Source organism: Rhineura floridana, chromosome 17 (assembly GCF_030035675.1).
Source record: "Rhineura floridana isolate rRhiFlo1 chromosome 17, rRhiFlo1.hap2, whole genome shotgun sequence".
NCBI classification, from domain to species: domain Eukaryota; kingdom Metazoa; phylum Chordata; class Lepidosauria; order Squamata; family Rhineuridae; genus Rhineura; species Rhineura floridana.
Window position 1 is genome coordinate 3,303,015 of NC_084496.1, and position 22,616 is coordinate 3,325,630.

A 22,616-nucleotide genomic window follows, 5' to 3' on the forward strand; every position below is an offset into this window, starting at 1 on the left:
AGTTGCTGTGAAGTGAGGAGAGCGGCATTGCACTCAGGTGCTCCTTGCGGGCTTCCCATGGGGGCATCTGGTTGGCCACTGTGAGAACAGGAGGCTGCTAGATGGGCCCCTGGCCGGATCCAGCAGGCTTTCTTTATGAGTCAGACCATACTGCCTCCGATAGCAAAAGGGGGATGTAGCTTTATCCTCCATGAATCAGTCTAAGGTCCCCTTTTAAAGCCATCCAAGTTGGTGGTCATCATTGCCTTTTGTAGGAAGGAACATAGGCAGCTGCCTTAAATGGAATCAGACCATTGGTCCATCTAGCTCAGTATTGTCCACACTGACTGGCAGTGGCTCTCCAGGGTTTCACGCCGGGAGTCTCTCCCAGCCCTGCCTGGAGATCCCAGGGATTGAACTTGGGACCTTCTGCAAGCAAGGCAGGTGTTCTGCTGCTGACCTTTGGCCCTCCTCCTCCCAGTCACTTGTGGGAGCAAATTCCGTAGTTTAACTACATGCTGTCTGAAGAAGTCCTTCCTTTTGCCTGTCCTGAATCTTTCAACATTTCAGCTTCGTTGAATTCTAATATTATGAGAGAGGGAGAAAAAAATTATCTATCCACTTTCCCCACATCCTGAGTAAGTTTCTTTGCCTTTATCATGTCTCTTCTTACTGGCCAAATGAAGCCTAAGAATGCAAAAAAATGCTTCTGGTCACCGTTACCTATGCTTCTTACTCTTGACTCTTCCTTCCCTTTCCTTCCTCTGTCGTCTCCCCTGTTGACAAAGTTTTGGGTGAAGCTGCAAAGCAAGCAAGAACACACACCACTCAGGCACCTCTTAATGGGACTTACTTACAGGTAAGTGTGTATTGATTGACACCTTAGTCGACTTTGGAGGGACTCCTGTGCCTGTCAGTTTCATCCACTTTGGCCAAAAGGGGAGGAAAGGCATAGCTGTTTTTAGATTCCCCCATTATAATGAATGGGGAATACAGAGCTTTGTTTCATATAGACTGGCTCAAGACCCGAAACACAGATCAAAGTGGAGGGAGCACAGAGCGGCTCAGAAACACACAGAAAAGGGCAAATCTTCGGCCTGTGCACACTCGCGAAGGCATAATTTTCCATTCTGTCCTATATTCGTTGTAGGCAGCGCTGCTTCCATTCTCCTGCAAATCACCTACATTATTCATTTTGCTGTCCACTGTGGCAAGATTATGTGACTTACACAGTCAATTACGTAAATTATGTTGCCCTTACGTTATTCCACCCCATTCATTTCAATGCAAAGGAAACACAATGCAAATGAAGTGGGGGGGGGAAACGTGATCGATTATGTATCATTTGCGGCCTGAAAACAACAACAGTGAACGCTGATTGCATTCACTGGGTAGATTTCAGTTCCAGACACGGGACAAATAAGCTAATATTGGCAATTTCCGCTCCTGTTTATGAATTATCTGGCATCCCTGTGCACACCCCTAAAGTTGACCACAATATCCCATTAGCATCTCTGAATCTTACCCCCCCTTCCTATCTGTTTCCATTCCTTTGCAGCTCTGCAAGTCTAGATCTGCTCTTTGCAAGGTTTTAGTGCTGCTTTTGAATACAAAAGGCAGGCAGGATTACACGGTGTTATGGCTACAATGACAATTTCAGGATGAATACAGTCAAGTTGATATAGAGAGAGGCTATTTTGGGGGAGATTGTGGAGCTTTGCAGTCTATTTTTTAGGAGAAGGGGAGGAAACCTGAACCACTATCTGGCAGAACAGAAATTGAAGAGGATTTGCACTGTCTAGTCTCCAGCAGTGGAGAACCATCTCCATTCCTCTTGTGATTCATCCCCTCCTGCCGCCTCTGCTTTGATTGATCCATGCACCACCCTGAAAAGTTTGCTGTGAACTTTGCAGCAATGGAGCACAGGCAGCAGAGCCACACAGAGGCCATAAATAGGAAATGATATATAGCACCATCTAGGCACAGGGCACTCTGCAAAGAGCAGGTTTGACAGATTCCCTCTCCCAAGAGGCTAACTGGGTAAAAACAGTTCAGCTATGACATGCACTCCCTCCAGGGGCAGTGATGGCTACCAGTTTGGATGACTGGGATTAGAACATTCATGGTGGAAAAGGCTATCAGTGGCTACTAGGCATGAAGGCTATGTTCTGCCTCCACTGTTGGAGACAGTATACCTCTGAAATACAGTTGCTAGGAATCACAAGTGAAGTCTCCATAGTAAAGACGCCTCGCAAGCACAATTCAGTGACATTGTTTACAGTCTCAACGAGGGTTGTAGACATCCAGGGTCTCAGGGGGTCTTAGACCCCTTACTTTTATGGGGGCAGGGTCCCAGCATTGTATGAGCCTATGTCTCCAGCATTGTATGAGCCAATCAGCATGAAAGGGGAGTGTGTTAGCCACTGAGAAGTGTCTTCTAACATGCTTCCTTGTCCTTTCCTACTGATTGGAGGCAATCAGAGTGAACGGAGGTGAGTCAGCCATCGAGAAGACTCTTCTGGGCAGCTAACACTCTCCCCTTTCATGCTGATTGGCTCCTAGGGACGTCTGTTGTTGTGGGAGAAGGCGTTAACAAGGATCGCATTCTCAACCCAGCAGTAAAGAAAAAGGGAGGGTCATGGCTGTGGCTATCATAAAGGGCCCCTGCACTTCTGAATTGTCCACTATGCTACTGGTCTCAGCTAAGGCTGGACAGGGCCATCTCTTTCCAGTCCATATCTATGTGCATATGTTTATTCATAAGCTCACTCAGTCCTATTTCTGCATGAATCTGTAATTAGGTTTTAAATCCACATAAATAAAAATCCTATTCCAAATGCATATTTAAACAGTACTTAAATATGGATTTTATCACAAAATATATATTTAAAAGGGTATTTTTCTCTCTCTCAGTGCCTGCATTTCTAAACGTATTTTATCCTAAAATGTACCTATTTGATGCATTTTGGTTTTGTGTGTGCATGCTGAAAACTGGATCAAAACATTTCGGACAAGTGTGAAATCTGAAGGATAGTTATGGTTTATATCCAACTAAGTTTTACTCAGAGGAGACCCACTGAAATTAATAGACCTAAGTTAGGCATGTCCATTAATTCCAATGCATCTACTCTGAGTAGGAGTAACACTGGATACTCCGCAAAGTTCTGATTTAGGTTTTAGGCCGCAGATCAGTTCCCTGAAAAATGTAGACCAGATGAAATTCTCCACCATTCCTGGTCATGCTTGCGTGCATGAAGAAGCTCCATAGCAATGACACCCTTATTTGCATGGGATCATAGACCCTAAACACATGTCAGTCTGCCTAACTCAATGTTCCCCAACCGGGTGCCCTCCAGATGTGTAGGACTATAGCTCCCATCAGCCCCAGCCAGCAGGCAGCTGTAGCCCTCAACATCTGGAGGGCACCGCATCACAGAAGGCTGGTTTAAACCAAGTGTTTTATTTTTCCCCCTTTTGAAACCTTTCCTCTTTCCCTTTTTTAAAATTCAAAAAAATCTGTGGGGGGTGCCATCAGACCTCCCCCCTCCAAATCAAACAGTCATGGCAGGTTTCAGACGTCTCAGCAAGAAAACCGCCATCTTTACATAATTGCTGCATTCACGGAAGGGAAATGTTTCCATCTGCCTCCTTGAATTATGAAGCTTGGCTCTCCCCCACCCTTGTTGGTTGTCACTTTGAGGGGCCACGGGGACAAAAGATCTGCACACGCTCTCTCTTTCACACATGGCAAAGTTTCCTTTTTTAAAATGTAAAAAAAAAAATCTGAAAGGTACATAGGATTGGAAAATTTGCTTTGCCAGCCACGCCACCTTCTTAACTAGCTGGGAGGCAAATGGCCTCCAAACAGAAGCCTGGTTACTGCAGGAATAGCCAACCTGGTGCCCTCCAGATGTTGTTGGATTGCAATTCCCAGCAGCTCCACTTTGGCTCCTCCTGGTTTGCTGCATAAACCAGCCCTTACCAACCTTGTACTCTCCAGCTATTTTGGGCTGCGCCCCTCCCGGCAAAAGCCTGGAGACTGGCCGTGCTGCCTGGGGCTGATGGAAAGCGGAATCCAACAGCACCTGGAGGACCACAGACTCCCCACCCTGCCCTAACCAAACACACGCACACGCCAACACACGCATCTCCAAACAGCATTTGGAACGACTTCCTTTGAGTAATTCTGAATCCCTGCTTGAAGGGCATCGCCAGAGTTTGGGTGGACGTGTCCAACTTTCCGCCAAGACGCTGACGTCTCTGCCTCTTCCAAAACTGCTGGCTAAGCTGTCACTGAAGTGCAAACACAGACGCCAACCACAAGATGAGTTGAAATGTCTGCTCTGTGAGCTGCCATCACCCAATCAGAGCTACACCCTTGCAGAGCAAAAGGAGGGGGAGGGAACTGAGACAGTCAGCCGAGACTCCCTATTTACCAGGCACAGTGCCTATTTCCTGTACCTGCCTCAGCTAAATTTGGCCCCTCTTTAAGCCTTTTGGGGATCCCCTTAGCCTGTTAAAATTTGGTTACTGTGAGTTCCTAGTGTAATTCCCTTTCAAGGTTCTGGGGAGGGGTGTGGTTGGCACTGATGCATTGTTTGTGTCTTGTGTAAAGCCATGCACATGAACCCTAATGCAGCATTTAGGGCCATTTCATTCACTATAGTAACGTTTGTCTAGGAAATCTTTATCCAAAAGTACAGCCACCCTCTTGACTTTTGAATCAGTGTCACTGCTGGTAGTGAAGCGGGAAACTTTGAAGTTCAGGAGCCCATCATGACAGCCCCGTCCATGCCAAAATGCAGGCCTGACTGCACACACAGAGGAGCAACGTTTGGTTAACTTGAAATTGTCCCTGTTTTAAAAACAGGTGAGCTCTTCATGTGCACGTGGAGAGTGCAGATCTGTGCGAAGTAGCCTCTTGAAACTCCCAACCCAGCTTGTGGCAGAGAAACTAGGAACATAGGAATCTCCCTTATATGGAGCCAGACCATCTAGCCCACAACTGTCTACACTGACAGGCAGCAGCTCTCCAAAAGTGGGAGTCTTTCCTGGCTATACTTGGAAATGCCAGGGATCGAGCTCTGCTCTACCTCTGAGTTATGAAATATAGGATAGAATAGGATGATCAGGGGACTGGAAACAAAGCCCTATGAGGAGAGACTGAAAGAACTGGGCATGTTTAGCCCGGAGAAGAGAAGACTGAGGAGAGATATGACAGCACTCTTCAAGTACATGAAAGGTTGTCACACAGAGGAGGGCCGGGATCTCTTCTCGATCGTCCCAGAGTGCAGGACACGGAATAATGGGCTCAAGTTACAGGAAGCCAGATTTCAGCTGAACATCAGGAAAAACTTCCTAACTGTTAAAGTGGTACAACAATGGAACCAATGACCTACAGAGAAGGTGGGCTCTCCAACCCTGGAGGGATCCAAGATCTGCCAGGTATGCTTTACCTTTGATTCCTGCATTGAGCAGGAGGGTGGTCTTAAAGGCCCCTTCCAACTCTACTATTCTACGATTCTACAAATACAGGAAGGCGCCCTATCCTGAGTCAGACCTTTGCTCCATCTAGCTCAGTACTGTCCACGCTGATTGGGATCAGCTGGCCAGGGTTTCAGACAGATGACATTCCCAGTCTTACCTGGAGATGGCAGGAATTGAACCCGGGTTCTTCTGCATGCAGAGCAGGTGCTCTGCCACTGAGCTATGCTGCCCTCCACTTTACTGCCTGGGGAAATTGAAAGAGCATTAGGAGAATTTTTGTATAGGAATTCAGATGCAGGGAACGTCCGTGGTGATGAGGGCGAACTTTAAAGAGCCTGTATTTTGAAAAGGTTATCCAGACCTATTAGGGCTTTGCCTGCTGAATACTAAACATTAGCCAGTCCTCCTGTTGCCTTCGCCCTCGCCGGGGAGAGGCTGCTCCATTAAATTAAGCAGGGACAAAGCATCCAGGTTTCCTGCCTTCGCCTTGTCCGCAAAGTCTCATTGCTGTTCTTCGCCTTGACCTTTTGCACAACCCCGTCTTCATGTGTTTGTTGCTGATCTGCTGCTGGGCAATCCTCTAATCGCATCAAGAGCTACTTTCCATGCAGCAGCCAAGAAGCAGAACCATCAGGAAAGGATACAGGAGGCAATTCAGGAGGCGGGCGATGATTCACTTCTGCAATGTGTTCAGGTAACGTTTCCCTGCAAAGGTCGGAGCATTGGAACCAGGAAGACTTGAATCCTAACCACACAGCTGAATCCTAACCACACAGTTTTTCGTGCACTGATTGGTGGCTCAGACAAGTTCCGTTGCCTTGCTCGGACAGAGACTATTAGAATTGTTAATCTCTGTAGCCGGAGGTGAGGCAACGTTTTCGGCCTAAGGGCCACATTCCCTTCTGGGCCATCTGCCGGTGGTAGGCAGGGCCAGAGACAAAAAAGAGCGCAGAGCAACAACTGTAAATTTTATCTTTGCACAGTGATAGTTTCTGCACACGCTCGCACACTCTGCTCTATTATCCATTCAGACAAGTAAGAGTCATATATTATTATCATCACTGTTATGATGATGATGATGATGATGATGATGATGCATTGAATTTGCAAAGGAGTCCAGGGCAGCAATTATCAGAGTTCAAGGATGCCTTCCAGCCAGGGGGTGATAAGGGATGTCCTGGGAAGAGTTCTAAGGGCCAGATAGAGAAGTCTGGAGGGCCACATTTGGCCCCTAGGGCTGAGGTTCTCCACTGCTGATCTATATACTGCAATTTAGAGGAAAGATGGGGTCAGCCTCTTCACATGTACAGACAGTTGCCAAACCAGCATTTGGAGAAGCTTGACACTGTACATTCAAAGTGTTGTGATCCTGTTTTTCTTCCAAAAAAGTGTCCCTTGCAGAACATTTTTTTCAAAAGGAGAGAAGAGTTTGAACAGGGTTACACTCTCAAACGATATGAATCATGGAATCATGGAAGGGGTCTATTATAAGGCCATTGAGTTCAACCCCCTGCTCAACGCAGGAATTCATATTAAAGCATACCAGAGTGATGGCTGCCCAGCTGCCTCTTGAAGGCATTGAGTGTTGGGGAGCCCACCACCTCCCTAGGTCATTGGTTCCATGGTCGTATCACTTTAACAGTTAGGAAGTTTTTCCTGATGTTCAATCGAAATCTGGCTTCCTGCAACTTGAGCCCATTATTCCATGTCCTGCACTCTGGGACGATCGAGAAGAGATCCTGGCCCTCCTCTGTGTTGACAACCTTTCAAGTACTCAAGGAGTGCAATCATATCTCCCCTCAGTCTTCTCTTCTCCAGGTTAAACATGCCCAGTTCTTTCAGCCTCTCCTCATAGGGCTTTGATTCCAATCTCCTGATGATCCTCTTTGCCATCCTCTGAACACGTTCCAGTTTCCCTGCATCCTTCTGAAAGTGTAGTGTCCAGAACTGGATGCGGTACTCAAGATGAGGCCTAACCAGTGCCGAATAGAGGAAACCAATACTTCACACAACTTGGAAACTATACTTGTGTTAATGCAGCCTAAATTAGCATTTGCCTTTTTTGCAGCCACATCACACTATTGAATCATATTCAGCTTGTGAGTTGGAAGGGGTCTGTAAGTCCATCAAGTCCAACCCTCTGCTCAACACAGGAATCCAAATTAAAGCATCCCCATCAGGTGCCTGTCCTACTGCCTCTTGGATCCCTTCAGGGTTGCAGAGCCCACCACCACCCTAGGTCATTGGTTCCATTGTCGTACCGTTCTAACAGTTAGGATGTTTTTCCTGATGTTCAGCTGAAATCTGGCTCCCTGTTAGCTTGACACAAAAAGGAAAGTGGATTTATTTATTTATTTATTTATTTATTTATTTATTTATTTATTTATTTATTTATTTATTTATTTATTTATTTATTAAATTTTTATACCGCCCGACTAGCATAGCTCTCTGGGCGGTGAACAACAGATCAATACAAAATACAATAAAATCCAATAAAACATACAGCAAAATACAGAGAATGGGAGATCTAAAAACAATTACAGTACAATTTAAAACAGAATTAAGTTAGATTAAAAGCCCTGGAAAAGAGGAAGGTTTTAACCTGGCGCCGAAAGGACAACAGCGTCAGCGCCAGGTGTACCTCATCGGGGAGACTGTTCCACAGCTCGGGGGCCACCACAGAGAAGGCCCTAGTTCTTGTAACCACCCTCCGAGCCTCCCTGTGGGTCGGAGCTCGGAGGAGGGCCTTCAATGAAGAACGCAGTGTATGGGCAGGTTCGTATTGGGAGAGGCGTTCCAACAAGTATTGTGGTCCCACGCCGTATAAGGCTTTATAGGTCAAAACCAGCACTTTGAATTTGGCCCAGAAGCAAATTGGAAGCCAGTGCAAGCGGGCCAGAACAGGTGTTATGTGTTTGGACCGCTTAGTTCTTGTTATCAGTCTGGCAGCCGCATTTTGCACTAGCTGAAGCTTCTGAACTGTCTTCAAAGGCAGCCCTACATAGAGCGCATTGCAGTAGTCCAGTCGCGAGGTTACCAGAGCATGTACCACTGATGTGAGGTCCTCCCTGCTCAGATAGGGACGTAGCTGGGCTACCAACCGAAGATGGTAGAACGCATTCCATGCCACCGAGGCTACTTGAGCCTCCAGTGACAGGGAAGGATCTAAAAGAACTCCCAGACTACGAACCCGCTCATTTAGGGGGAGTGTAACCCCATCCAGGACAGGGTATATATCCACCATCTGATCAGAGAAACCCCTCACCAACAGTATCTCAGTCTTGTCTGGATTGAGTCTCAGTTTGTTAGCTCTCATCCAGTCCATTATCGAGGCCAGGCAGCGGATTGACAGAGAGGAGGAAGAGAAGCACACTCAGGCACAAGTTCTTAGTCGCAAGTTTGTTTCATAGCCAGCTAGATGAAAAGTAGAGGTGGCAGCAAATGTTGCCGACGGCCTCTTAGCGGCAAAGAGGAAGAGGAGGATCACTACAACATGGAGACAAGGAGAGAGGGTGAAGCCAGAGCCAGACAGGCAGAGGCAGCTCGTGCAGATTTTGCCCCCATCCTGAGTTCTGCAAGCAGCAACACCAAGAATAAGGAAGAGGAGGGTAGTAACCAGGACCACCACCACCCATGGCCTGGCAAGTAAGCAAAAGGGCAGGCAAGTAGCGGGTGGCTGAGGGCAGGCTGAGGTTGGCGTAGCAGGGACCCACTCGCCCTAATCACCAGCCTCCGCTTGTTACAGCCAAACACATTTCCCTGCCACAGCTGCGGTTCTTGCAGCGTGAAGGCTAAATCCCAAGTTGCCCGAGAGAGTTGGTCTCTCTGGTCCACAGCATCGGATGAGTCACCGCCGGGTGGTAATTAATTACATGCTTGACAAGCTCACCTCTTGACTGATTGAAACGGAGGGAGCTCCTGCGACACGCAGCTTGTGTTCCCCACCCCTAGGCTGTGTGCTGCATAGGAAAACAAGCTCTTACCCTGTGATGCCATCAATAGCAAACTCCGCTAGTAAGCACATTGAGCACTTATATGAATATATGCCCTGTGTGAGGGTATAGATATAGATATAGATAGATATAGGTATAGATATATAGAGATATATAGATAGCGGGATATTGTCCCATGACCCAGCTTGTCGTCCTGTACATAACATCCCTCATCTGCGAGCTCAAACTGAGCCTCTCTCGCACGCGCACACGCACACAAAAGATCCCTTCCTCCAGCCTGACCTCTCTCCTGTCATCAATTCCTAGGCACCCATTATCTCAAATTGCAAAAGAAAAAGAAAAAAGAAAAGCTAGCCACCTAAGTGAAAAAGAAAATATGTATGGCATGACGTGCACGGAAAATAGCTCCTTGGCTCGCCCTCATCACGGCTTAATGGCTGCGATTCATCTCTAGAGCACTTTTCCTGTACAGAAACAGCTGCAGTTCAGGCCTCTGATGATGAGGGCTCTTGCCATCTCCTCTACGGGCAAAACGTCCATGCCTTAAATGAAGGGAAGATAAGTAGTTGTGATTAATGTATGTATACAGAACTCAAGGGCAGGAGTGGGAACCACAGGCCCAGAGGCTAAATGCTGCCCCCCCCAGAGCTCTCTATCCAGCCCTTGAGACTTTGTGTGGATCATGCCCCTCTGCAGGCCACACCCCTCACTGGCCCTGCTGTGTCCGCTCCTTCCTCAAGGTTTTCTGCCAGGCTGGTATGTGCCCTGGCACAATATCTTGCCGATGTTTCCATGTGCTGCTTACAGCCATCCTGCCAATCCCAGTCCAGACCTGACAATGCCAGAAGAAATTACAATGTCCTTCTGACATCTGTCTCAGCTTTTCCCAGTCTGGTGCCCTTCACAAGTCTTGGACTAGAGCTCCCATCAGCTCCAGCCAGCAGCTGAAAGCCCCTTGAAAGTTCAAACTAAAACCTGGAGCGGGATTCACTGCCCACTGACGTTGGAGCCATGGCTTGCCACCGCTTTCATAGGGAGTGTAATTCCATCTAGAGCAGCCTTTCCCAACAGTTGGGTCCTCAGATGTTGCTGGACTACAATTCCCATCATTCCTGACCACTGGCCATGCTGGCTGCAGGGGCTGACGGGAGTTGTAATTCAGCAACATCTGGGGACCCAAAGGTTGGGAATGGCTGATCTAGAGTATGGATGGCATCCCCAGTTCCAGAGCTTCCCATTTTAGATAGGAAGCTTGCGTGGGAGAGAAAAACATGTATGAGCCTTATTTGAGATCATTCTGACTTGCGAGGACCCACATTTCCTCAGAATGTGAGTGCAGCCCATGTGAGCAAGAAAGCAGGCATCATTCTCCATTCATTCCTCAACTCTGGTGTGCTTGGCACTTTTGTCCCCCCTTGTTGCCACCATTTCTCTTGTAACTCCATCTCCCAGCATGCAAGAGAGCTTTATCCCCCATTGGTTGGCCTGTTTTGCATAATCCCTAGGACTCTGGATTCTGTTTCATCATTCTTGGAGGACAATTAACCTTTGTCTAATGGAAGGACATCTTGGCTTTGCGTTATGATTCAGCAATTAACTTCCCCCACTTGAATTGCTTGATTAGAATTCTTATCAGTCCAATCTGCACCATTTTTGGATTCTCCTCAGCTGACCAGATCCCAATTAAGGCAAAGTCTAGGCAATGCTAGAGATAGAGCATTGTCGTTGCACTATGATTCCCCCAGGCACCTGGTTGGCCACTGTGAGAACAGGATGCTGGACTAGATGGGCCACTGGCCTGAACCAGCAGGCTCTTCTTATGTTCTTATGTTCTTATGATGTTACATGTTCTGTGGATCCCACTAAATCAGAAGTAGCGAATCTGGTGCCAGTGTTTGGAGAGCAGGCTTCACTCAGAATATACTTTGCTGTACCTTTGGCACGAAATCCCATGGGCAGTACACTAGCCTTCATGTTGCAGAAGGCTGCTCTGACCCCCACAAGGCTTCCGTAGATTGTTTGTGACTTTCGGCACCTAGAATGCAGTCGTCCTTTCCATCTGCGTAGAAGCAACACCGAGGCCTTTATAGCGATTGGCAACCAAGGCACATTTGAAATCAGAAAAGAGATGTGTTAATAAGTCAGTTAGGAGATATAATAATGAGTCCTTTACTTATTTATTTTTATGACATTTATATCCCACTTTTCCTCCAAGGAGTGCAAGGTGGCATACAAATATGGTTCTTTTCCTGCCGATTTTATCCTCACAACAATCCTGTACGGTAGGCTAGGCTGAGAGACAGTGACTGGCCCAAGGTCACCCAGTGAACTTCGTGGCCGAGCAGGGATTTGAACCCAGGTCCCGGCCCGACACTCTAACCACTACACCACACTGGCTTTTTAGTCCCAAAGGGGTTCTGCCCTTTGCTGTGTTGATGTCCTCTGCTGCTACAAGTACCAGGGGCACCTGTTTAATGCAGGGCATCTAATTTATTGTCAAAATCACACTTGGATCCAGATGAGCAAGTAGTGGAAAAGGATTTGGAAAGGGGCTCTCATTCCACTCCAGGCAGAAATGCTTTTATTTGATCAAAGCTGGCATGAAAATATAATGCTCGTGAAAGCGTGGGCAAATGCTTATCCAACATACTTAATCCAAGTTTTGAATGCATTGCATAAGCAGAAACGTTCCTCCTGAGACCTCAAGACTGTACACATGCAAACACAACCCCTTTATCCTCCTAAGAAAACTGCAAGGTAGATAAAAAACCATTTGTGATTTCAGGGTGGATGTATGTGGAAACTGGTCTGTTAGGGCTATTGTGGCCACATTCACACCAGACACATATTCCACTATTACTCCACATTAAAAAGTCATGGCTTCCAGGGCGCAAGCTTGCCATCAACCAAGATGGCGGCCAAGGCTTCCCTAAGGGACTAATGCCTCCACCGCCATCTTGGTTGATGGCACACATGCGTGCTGCCCGCGCGCATCCCTGCCATCAACCAAGATGGCTGCAGGGGCATCAGCTCCATAGAGAAACCTCAGCTGCCATCTTGGTTGATGGCAAGCTTGCGCCCGCAGAGCAATCAGCATTTAATTCAAGGGAGAGGTAGGTGGGGCATGTAGGCTGGCATCATGGGCCTGCATGGCAGTAGGGGGGGTGCCTGGGAGCTCCCTCTCACAATTTGTGGCAGGGTCGGGAGCCAACGCTGCCACAGATCACGGAAAGGAGTGCTACCCACCCACCCTAAGGAGGGGCCCTTCAGGGGCCCTTTGAGACCCAGGGGCCTTCGGCTAGGGCCTGACCTGGCCCTCCTCTGGCGCCAGCCCTGATGGCTTCCCCCAAAGAATCCAGGGAAGTGCAGTTAGTGAAGACTGCTGAGAATTGTTAAGAGACCCCAGTTCCCCTCATGGAGCTACAATTCCTAGAATAGTTCCACAGTTCAGTCCCTCTTCCCAGATAATTCTGAGAACTGTAGCTCTGTGAGGGGAATGGGAGTCTCCTAACAACTCTCATCCGTCACAAACTACACTTCCCAGGATTCTTTGGAGGAAGCCATGACGGTCTATAGTAGAATAATAATGGAATGAATGCATGATGTGAATGCAGTCTGGGGCACTCCGCCACCAACCTCAGTCTGCCCTAAGTCCACTTCTTTACCTGCCTATTTAAAACCAGTCCAGAGGTATCCCCGGACTATCAACCTTCCTTAAGAAAAGTCTCAATGTTGTCCTTATAGAACTCAGCAGGGAGAAGGAGGTTGGGGCCAAGACTAGAATTAATTGGCTCTGCCTGTCATTGGCTGTCCACCTACTGTTGGAGCTCCCTGCTTTCCGCCCTCCCAGTCTCAATGGCACCAGCTGTCACTGGGTGGATGCACAAGCCCTGTGCCCATGGGAGGTTGTGAGCAGGGCTTGTTGCCTGTGCGCCCTCCCACCCTTTCCCCGCTTTAAAGCTTGCATGCATTCCCCTGAACACATACACAGGATTCATCCAGTGAGGTTCAAGACTGAATGGGGATTTGAACCTAGCTCTCCGCAGCCTTAGTTCAACTCTTTAACCACTACACTGCACTGGCTTTCAAAATCTGTGATGTTTCATGTTTTTATTAGCACTAGTTCTCAGCAAAAAGGTGGAATAAAACATTCTTATCTATTAAATTGTTGAGTTTCAGTTATATTGTGGTTGTTTTTGCATTATTTTACTGTGAGTATAATTTTTCTAAGTGAACGATACAGACTTTAAAAATAACTGCAGTTCTCCTAGCACCCAGTTAACATCCAGTGATGACTTGTGCAATTTGCAAATTGTGAGTTTAAGACAATTTACCGGGGGGGGGGAGAAGGGGGGGTCAGTGGACAGGGAGAATATCTGGGGTTTGATCTGTTGTGTAGCAAGTTTCCTGATCCAATGTTACTATGCACACCATCCCATTAACACTAAAAGATTTTCTGTTTTTTACTGTAAATCTCATTAACTCTCTGGAGGAGGGATATTAATTAACAACCACATCCTGCTTCTTAAAACACACACACACACAAAACCCAACCCATAAACCTTCACTAAAAGAGTCAATTATATCGTTAATGTAATAGCTCTCAAAAGGGTCTAAACACAAACCCAGCAAAAGATTAATCACCGAACAAGCTCAGAGCATAAAACCATCTTCATAAAAAATTATACAGGCATGGGCAGATAATTTCTGTGTTCATATAACTTGTTGCTAAAGGCCATGGATCTGGATCTTCATGGGGCTGGCCAAGTGATCTGACTGACAGGCACAATGCAATCATAGGGTCCGAGAGGCAATTCCAGAAAGATAGAGAAAGACAGAAAAAGTTGTGGGTCTGGAAGGAACCAGGGGAGGCATTCAAGATCAATGACCCTGGAGGTCCAGCAGTGACCAGGGCACAGAGTCAGAGGTCACATCCATGCCATACATTTAAATCACATGGCTTCCCCACAAAGGTTCTTGGGAACTGTAGTTCGCCCCTCACCGAGCTATCGTTCCCAGCCCCCTTAACAAACCACAATTCCCAGGATTCTTTGGGGGAAACCGTGTGCTTTAAATGTATGGTGTGGTTCTGACGGGAGACTACAGGTGTGGGAGACAAATATGTGGAGGATAAGGCTATCAGTGGCGACTAGCCAGGATGGCCATGCCATGCCTCCACGGTCGGAGGCAGCATGCTTCTGAACGCCAATTGCCGGAAAACGCAGGAGGGGAGAGTGCTCCTGCACTCAGGTCCTGCTTTTGGGCTTCCCACAGGCATCTGGTTGGCCACTGTGAAAACAGGATGCTGCACTAGATGGGCCACTGGCAGGATCCAGCAGCAAAACTCTCCTCATGTGCTTATGAATAACAGTAAGGGAAGGGCAATTGCCTTTATGCCCTACCTGCTGGCTTCCTGGAGGATTCTGATTGGCCACTGTAAGAACAGGATGCTGGACTAGATGGGCCACTGGCCTGATCCAGCTGGCTCTCCTTATGTACAAACTAATGTTATGGCCCTGGAGTCAGATTCCTTTTCTTCAAGCAAAAGGGCGAGGGCACTCAGGGCCAGCACTTCCACCAGATGAGTCTGTGGTGCCAGTGCCTCTCCAGTCTGAGGAGAGTGTGACCTCAGAGGACTCCATTGCAGAGGCACCAGTGAAACCAGAATCTCCCCTACTCTGTCAGAGCAGAAGACCACTGAAGTGGGCTGGGCCCCTTTAATGGAAAAGGCACCTTCCAGTGAGGGCAGGGCTAGCAGTTGGGATTTAGCTGCTGCATCTCGGTGTGATGGTTGCTGAAGCAACGTCTGGTCTCTGTTCTTCTATTCCACAACCTGAGCCTTGCCTTGGATCAATCCTCATCTCACAACAACAAAGGAGTCACACTGGGTTCCTGGCTCTGAGCCTGATGGTGGTGACCAGGGGGACCACTGAACCTGAAGGCTGGAGTCCTCCTGACCAGATGCCACAGCACCCAAGACCTATAGAACCGGAGCCAGGACTCTCATGGGCACTTTCCCGTGGGTCCAAGTGCCCCCCACAGTGCTTTGCCAGTCCAACAGCGCATGGAGCACATCAGTCAGGAGGCTAGGGGGCACCAGAGAAGCATCCATCTTCAGGCCAGAGGGTTGTCCCTCTAAGATAAATTAGTCCCAGGAGTACCTCAGCGAAGGGCCATAGCTCAGTGGCAGAACATCTGCCTTGCATGCAGAAGGTCCTAAATTCAATCCCTGGTGTCGGCAGTCATTTAGAGTTGGGAAAAAGTCCTGCCTGAAATCCTGGAGAGCTGCTGCCAGTCAGTGTAGACAATACTGAGCTAGATGGACCAATAGTCTGACTCAGTATAAGGCAGCTTCCTCAGTTCTACCTATGAGCATGGGGCCATTTATGGTGAACCAACCATGGCCTCGATACCTTATGGAGTTACATTGGCAATGAGATGGGGCCCATCTCTCAAGGAGCTGCCCTGGGCACCTGCAGGGAGGAAGGTCGGGATATAAATCAAAATGTAATGTAAATGTACTGCCTTCAAGTCGATTCCGACTTATGGCTACCCTATGAATAGGGTTTTCATGAGGCTAAGAGGCAGTGACTGGCCCAAGGTCACCCAGTGAGCTTCATGACTGTGTGGGGATTCGAACCCTGGTCTCCCAGGTCATAGTCCAACACCTTAACCACTACACCACACTGGCTCTCTCACATAATAGATAAATAAATAAAATCAGGAGCTTACAGTCTAAAATGGACAGTGGTGAAATGGAGGGAGAGTCAAGGGCAGGGAAGGAAGCAGGAGGGCAACTGGTGCAGAGCAGCCAGCCAGCCTGTTGCACTTGTCCTCTCGATTGCAAGCTGGTGAGCTAGGGAGGGCTCGTGTTCAAGCAGCAAGCTGAAATCCTCTCCACCCATCTACTCACAAGTAGGTAGGGATGGGTGAGAATTTCAATTCCGTTCACATTTCGAGCAGAACTTCTCAAATTCGCAATTTCCGAAACAATATGAGAACGGAAACAAGGCCATCCTTTGAAATGTGCATTTATTAGAAGTTTGGGATGCAGTTTGCCAACTAAACAGCATTTACAAAAATGCATATATTAGGGGAAAGTGTGCGTAAGCATGACTACATGAGTGAACATAACATGCAAAAAGGCATGACGTGAGGAGAAAGGGCTTGCAAAAAGGTGCCCTTTGCCAAAACCGCCTACAAAAATTTGGAGAAATTTGCACTAAAATGGTGGAGAATTTTCATGAGGATTTTTTTTTTAATTGCAGATTGCTGTAGAAATTGGGAGAACTGAATTTAACATTAGAAAAGTGAGAAACTGAGAGAACTGACAGATCTTTCTGTCCCTCTGAGTAGGCATCGCAGACTGGGCTACCTGCGGGTGGGCCTCCAGGGTGCCGTGCAAAGGGGCAATTATGGCGTCCTCTCAAGCCGGCTGCTCTGCCCGAGGAAGGGGCTTCAGCAACAGGGTGCCTGCATTTTGGGGGTGGATCCATTGTCAGGGAAGACTTCAGCCTTCCAAAGTCAGAGAGAAAGAGAACGAGAGAGAGTTGTGGGCGAATCAAGCATAGCGGCAGCAAAAAAGATCGTCTTGGAAAGATGCTTTTAAGGGTTGCTATAGAGACAGCAATATACATGAACGGCTGCATGATGAAGTGGAATTTACCAGTTTTATCATGGAAAATCATTGCCTCTTCAGGTAGAGCACTGGTTGGTGGTGAGGTTGATTGCTTGGATTTAGTGGGGCTTGCATCAAGGCTCATCAGCTCATGAAAATTGGTTTCCTGCTCATCACCAACTTGACTATTCCAGGACTTGTGGGTGGGTGGGTTTCCAAAGGGATGTGCATCTATGATCGACACCCTCCTGCTGCAGTTTCTGGTGATGGTGATGATTTATAAAAATGTTAGTATACGACAATTTCATTTTTTAAAAAGTGGTTTACAACAATTGTAACACAACGAAAACAACAGAAAAATTAAAACAGATTACCAGCTGATTATTACTATCATTGCTATTATTAGTAATTATCCATTTATATATTGCTTATATGCCAGAATGGCTTCTAAACAGTTCGCAGGTATGAAATTATAAAAAATTATTATAAAATTAATTAAAAATTATAAAATATATAAAGTCAATGATAAAATCCACACATAACTAAAATACAGAATAAAACAATTACATCAGAGCATTCAAAACATCTGTAATGAAAATATCCTATAAAACAAGCCAGTTTAAAAGCAGAACAGTTAAGACAGTTTTTTAAAAACGTAAAACAATTAGCTCAGGAAGTGCAAGGTCGTGGGTGCTTGCCTAAACAGGTGCACCTTCAAGAGCCGGCAGAATGCCGCCACAGCTTTTAGGATGGAGGGCATCCCACAACAATGGTCTTACAGATGGAAATGCCGCCAGGCACAAGGCTGCCCCAATATATTTTGCTGCTGGAGGCAAATGACAAGATGGCTCCTCAGCCCCATTCCTTGGATTGGCAGTTAAATCTTGCGTCAAAGCTTTAGGGGTACAGCGACACTTACCTCTGCTATCCAACAGAGGAGAATGCAGTGTCTCAGAAGAAACAACAGCTGCGGCGCTGCCCTCCGTCACCTGCCTCATGGTAAGGACGGCATAGGGCTGCTTGCTGAAGTGGAATGGACGTTTTGTCCTGGCCACTGTGAGGGTGGTGCAGCCTGGAAGGAACGGGGACAAAGTGGCAGGCACTGAAGCATGGGTTTGCCCTGGAACGGTGAGGTGTGGGTTGAAATCCCAGCTCAGCCCTGATGTTCAGAGTGCCAATTATAGTCCAATCTATCCCTGCAGGGAAGATGTGGGGAGGGTCTTCCCACCCTCAGTTCTTTGGAACAAAGGGCCTTTTCTTACCCTCAGTTCCTCAAAGCAAAGGGGCTTTTCGTACCCTCAGCTCCTTGTAGCAAAGGAGTTCTTCCAACCCTCAGTTCCTTGAAAGAAAGGGGGTGTTCCTACTCTCAGTTCCTTGGGTTATTGTTGTTGTTGTTATATAGATTTCTTACCAGCTCTTCACAGTGAGGTCCCACAGTGAGTTACAACCATCTAAACATGTTTAAAACAGTTTAAGAGAAACAGTCAAGAGAATAAAGTGGGTCCTAAAATATATATCTCAGGACAGGAGTCACATGCCAGGGTAAAGAAGTGCATCTTCAGTATATAACGAAAATTGTACATTGCAGGTGCCAGACACACCTCTGTGGTGAGGGAATTCTGCCGCTTAGGGAGCCACCACAGAGGAAGCCCTTTCCTGAGCCGCCAACCCTCGGAAACATCTGAGGGCGGTGGAACTACCAAGAGGACCTCCTCTGCTGATCTTAACCCCAAGAGGGTCAGTAGGGCAGGAGTCCGTCTTTCAGATATTTGGGGCCTAAGTCATAATGGGTCTTGGGTAAAATATTTATCCTAAAAAGTTGCTGTTGAGTGTAAGCTGCCAGAAAGGGGATCTGAAAGCAGTCTGCTGCTGTTTCAAAGCAGGAGTCCAGATAATTCTGTGCACCTTCAGGTCTGGTTCCTTCCCTACCTCTTTCAGAGACCGTCATAAAATAGCTATTGAATGCCAAGGCACTCCATAGTTCATTATTTCAAAAAGGGCATGGTTGGTCCAGATGTCTGCCAATATTTCTGGAGAGGTCCACCAGATGCGGTTAAAATCCATTCCTGATTCTGTATTACTGCCATCATCTCAGCTGAATCACCAAGGACTTCTTTCTGAAGATTCTCCAAAGATGTATTTTTTAAAACAAGGCCTTCCACTGGAAAGCCTTCTCATCATCCCCTCAGCAGGCTTGATCTGCTCTATATGCCATGCAAGAGGAAGTTTTCTGAACTTATGACCCCCCCTGACTCCGAAATGCCATTCCCTCGGAAGTTCTGATGGTGGAAACCTGCTGGTAAAAAAAACACACTCCTTTTCTCCGAGGTCACTAGAAAAGACCATAATGCTGGGAAAAACAGAAGGGAGTAGAAAAAGAGGAAGGCCAAACAAGAGATGGATTGATTCCATAAAAGAACCCACAGACCTGAACTTACAAAATCTGAGCAGGGTGGCTCACGACAGATGCTCTTGGAGGTCACCATTCATAGGGTCACCATAAGTCGTAATCGACTTGAAGGCACATAACAAAATTCTCCAAGGCATTTGAAGTAATCAGTAACTTTTTGTTTTATTGTCTTAATGCTGTTACTCTGTTTGTTTTTATTAAATGGGCTCCATTTCAGAACTATCAGCCTGATGGATATGTTCTCTGAATACCTCTGGTGCTGCGAACTGCAAGTGGGGACAGAGCTGCTGCGCTCAGGTCCTGCTTGTAGGGTTCCCATTGAGGCATGTGGATGGCCACTGTGAAAACAGGATGCTGGACTGGATGGACCTTTGGTTTGATCCAGCAGAGATCTTTTGATGTTATTTTATTTATTTTGTATTTTAGGAATTGTTGGAGACCATCCCTGGGTCCCATTGAGGTGACGAAGGGTGGCCTATAAGCTATATAGCTATTCTTTCTCCTGTTGTAATTTGTTATTAGAAAACCCATGCAATTCGTTATGCAAGACACACCTGATAAAAACAGCATAAAGTTACCTACACTTTGTGCTAAACCATTAGGGTGACTTCATAATGTGTTTCCACATTAAGCCTTATTACAAACTGCTCAATGGTAGCTGGATTTTAATATACCCAGAGAGTGTCAATGCTAGGGTTGTGTAAATCTGCCCCGGGGTTCCAATCCAGGAGGGAACCATCAAGCCAGCCTGCCCGGGGTCAATCCAGGAACCAACCACCCCACTTCAGAGCAATTCCTGAATAACTTGGGGGCAGGGCAAATGTTTAATTAGGGTTAAAAAAGCCCTAATTAATCATACAGCCAGAAGAAGGCAAGAAGACATTGTCTCTCCTTCCCTCCCACCCAGCTGAAGCAGGAGTCAATTCTGCAGGGTGCAGTTTTACAAGTGGCTTTCCTGCATGGAAGCTGCTTGGGAGCAAGCACCCGCACCCTGCGGATTGCTCCTTCTGCTCAACAGCTGACGAACCAGGGGTGCAATCCTGTGTAGTGCTGCTTAGCAAACAACTTTGCTTCGGGGAAGCCACATGCAATGCAGTGCCCGCACCCCACAGGCCTGCTCTCTCTCTGGGCTCGACAGCTGTTGAGCAGAGGCAATGATCCTGTACAGCTTGGCCAGGCAGGAAGGAGAGCCACAGTGCTGGGGCTGCCTTCTCAGTCTCACACTTTCTTTGGGTTTTTGACCTGATCGCTTCCTCTTCTTCCTGGCTGCTGCTTTGTTCCCTGATAGGCCTAGATCCTCCAAACAGGCACAGCTAGATAATGCATAACTTGTACTAGCTACAGATCTTCTGGATTTCCTCTGTGGAATAAAGTTTATCCAGTTTCTCATAAACATATTTTGGCTCTTATTCTTCTTTTCAGCGCCTTAAATAATAAGTCAGTTTTCTGACTGAAGAACTGGGACATGGGCACAGCGCGTGCGCACACACACACACACAAACACACATTCTCAAATGTTCGAATTCTGCTGAATTTCACATTCCACCCCTTTCAGGTCAGTTCCAGGGCACGAGAGAAAGGTAAGCAACCCAGACCACACACTGTTTGGTTGTGATCCCCCTTTGATAAGTGTTGTGTCTAGACTTGCATGCTTACGTTTTGTTCCACTCTAGCTTTGTTCCGCCATGATACCGACAGCAAGCACCGATTTCTATTCAAATGTGCTTCCTCGTCCCAGAATTGCAGAGTTGCTGTTCCTTTAAATTAACCCACTGATGCATTTTGTCATTTAAGAAAGAAAACGAGAAACACAGGACGTACGGAAGCAGTGATGCCCATAAACAGCTACACACCCTGGTACATTCAGATTTTTATTTTTTTTTTAGTATAAAAAGATAAAGAAAATGAGGCTGTTAACAAAGGATAATGGTACAAGACAATGGATGGGAAACCAGAACATGCAGAAGTGAGTTTTCAAAATAATAATTACTGAGGCATGTGTGTGTGTGTTACGGATTTTGACTTACGGCAACCCTATGAATCAGCAACCTCCAATAGCATCTGTTGTCATAAACCACCCTGTCCAGATCTTGCAAGTTCAGCTCTGTGGCTTCCTTTATGGAGTCGAGGCATAGCAGTATGAAATATTCAGCACCCACCCCCTATCAAAGGGTCTCTGGAATGGACCCATGCGTTAGCCCCTTTCCTGACCGAGTGGGATGAGGGTATCAAGTAGATCTCCCTTAGGAGAAAGGTCCAGCATGTAGCAGCCACCATTGAATTAGTCATCTATTCCAGGTAGCCATTTAGGTCCATTTGCACTATACATTTAAAGCATTAATCATACCACTTTAAACAGTCATGAGTTCCCCCAAAGAATCCTGGGAGCTGTAGTTTGTTAAGGGTGATGAGAGCTGCTAGGCAACCCCTATTCCTCTCACAGAGTTACTGTTCCCTGAGAAGACAGATCAATTGTTAAACCACTCTGAGGATGGTAGCCCTGTGAGGTGAACAGGGGTCTCCTAACAACTCTCAGTGCCGTTAAGAAACTACAGTTCCCAGGATTCTTTTGGGGGAAGCCATGACAGTTGAAAGTGGCATGGTACTGCTTTAAATGTATAGTGCAGATGGGGCATTAGCAGGGGTGTAGTTGTCCAGGGTCCCAACTGGGTCCCTACATCTCCAGTGTCCTATAAGCCAATCAGCATGAAAGGGGAGTGCGTTAGCCAATGAGAAGAACATTCTAATGTGCTTCTTTGCCCTTTCCTGCTGATCGGAGCCAATCAGAGTAAAAGGAGGTGAATCAGCCACTGAGAAGACTCTTTTCAGTAGCTAACACACTTCCCTTTTATACTGATTGACTCCTAGGAATGACTGTTGTGACGGGAGAAGGTGCACACAGCAAAGACGACAAAGAGCACGCAAGCGAGGGTGGTGCAGTGCGAGTATCATGCAGGGACCCTGCACTTCTGCATTTGTCACTACATTACTGGGCATGAGGCAGATAGCATCATAAAGAACATCTCAGGCAGCCTCAGACGATGACTTATGTCAGCCTTCCCGATGTTTTGGACCAGAACTTGCATCAGCCCCAGCCACTGTGGTCATATCTTCTACTCTAGCCCATCCATGTGGGAGTTGTAGTCCAAACTAACTGCAGGGCACCAGG

At 47.0% G+C, this 22,616-nt stretch overlaps 1 long non-coding RNA gene across 1 annotated transcript; it reads right to left on the reverse strand.

Annotated features, from left to right (window-relative positions):
* Positions 1-7,974: 7,974 nt before the first annotated feature.
* Positions 7,975-21,154, reverse strand: LOC133371784 (uncharacterized). The gene is made up of 5 exons (XR_009759385.1): positions 21,104-21,154; positions 17,957-18,109; positions 17,086-17,297; positions 11,354-11,501; positions 7,975-9,961 (listed from the first exon to the last, which is right to left on the reverse strand). It is a non-coding gene; the product is annotated as an uncharacterized LOC133371784 (long non-coding RNA).
* Between the last annotated feature and the right edge of the window lie 1,462 nt (positions 21,155-22,616).